The sequence below is a fragment of the Fringilla coelebs genome (genome assembly GCF_963513975.1).
Source record: "Fringilla coelebs genome assembly, chromosome: 5".
NCBI classification, from domain to species: domain Eukaryota; kingdom Metazoa; phylum Chordata; class Aves; order Passeriformes; family Fringillidae; genus Fringilla; species Fringilla coelebs.
In genome coordinates, this window is record NC_140033.1 from 24,788,828 (window position 1) to 24,790,353 (window position 1,526).

Sequence of the window (1,526 nt, forward strand, 5' to 3'; positions counted from 1 at the left end):
CTCGCGCGCCCCGCGACGCTCAAACTTCCGCTGCCCTGCGGCAGTGGCTGCAGCCGAACAAAGGCCGTGCGGCAGCCAATCCCCGCCGGCCGCCGCCGGCCCGACAGCCAATCGCCGCCGGCCCGCCCTGCCCCGCCGGGCCCCGCCCGGCCTGGCCCGGCCCTGCCCTGCCCTGCCCTGCCCTGCCCTGAGTCAGCCCCGGTGGGCGGGAGGTGACGGCGGGGCGCTGCCTGTGCAAGGTCTCGCCTTCGGTGCAGAGCCGTGCAAATGCGGAGCCTCTCGAAGCATGAGGAAAGAGGAAATCTTGGGCTATAATGCAGCCAGGAGGGCCTGGGTAACCTGGGGTGCATCGGGAGGAGTTTGGCCAGCAGGTGGTCCTGCCCCTCTACTCGGCCCTAGTGAGGCGACATGTGGGGCGCTGGGTTGAGTTCTGGGCTCCTCAGCACAAGAGAGACAAAGAGCTACTGGAGAGGGTCCAGTGAGGGTCACAAAGATCATTTGGGGTCTGGAGCATCTTTTATGAGGAGAGACTGCAGCAGCTGGGCCTGCTTGGTCTAGAGACCACTGAGAGGGGTCACATTAATGCACATAAATATCTCAAAGGCGGCTGGCTGTCAGCTGGGTCGTGTCAGGCTCTTCTCAGTGGTTCCCAGTGACAGAACAAGGAGCAACGGCTATAAACTAAAACACAAAATGTTTCACCTCAACGTAAGGAAGAATTTTTTCACTTTGAAGATGACAGAGCACTGGAACAGGCTGCCCAGAGAGGTCGTGGAGTCTCCCTCACTGGAGACATTCCACCTGGCCACGTTCCTGTGCCACTTTCTCTACGTGACCCAGCCTTATTGACCTGAGGAGGAGCAGGAGCCGGCAGCGGGCAAGGTCCGACCGTGAGCAGCCTGGCCGAGACCGCTCCCGAACTCCCAGCGGCTTCCTGGGCTGGGTCCCAGGCTCCACCTACCTGCCTGCCGGAAAAATGTTCGACTCTGATCCCAGTCTTCCAACACGGAAGTGTGTTCAGTCCTGGCATGTCACTGATAAGATAAATTGTATTTTACCTATAATGTGTACGTAATGCAAAATGACAATAAATTGAAGCACTTGAAAGACTGAATAAAATAAAAATTTGGTAGATTTTTTTTCATTCATTTGCAGAATCTAGTGTTTTCTCTCCACAATTACCAGCTTTTCTCAAGTAGGTCTTAGGTAATTTTGTTTCTTCCCCAGAGGCCAGAGATGCTTATATTTCAGCATTTAATTTTTTTTGTCTGACACCACTTGTTGAAAGATGTTTCTAACAAAGCAAAAATGTTTTTGTTTGTTTGTTTGTTTGTTGTCTGTTAGCAAAACTCACTTTTCTGCTAGGACTGGCATCGTGGTGTATGCCATGGGCCAACAGCTCCTATAGGTAAATCTATGCAGCAGATCTTGACCAAGAAGTTCCGTAAAAAACTAAGAGAGGGTGGGGTCAAGCTGTATCATTAGAAAAATGAGAGAACATAGTCCACCAAGTAATGCTGCTGTAT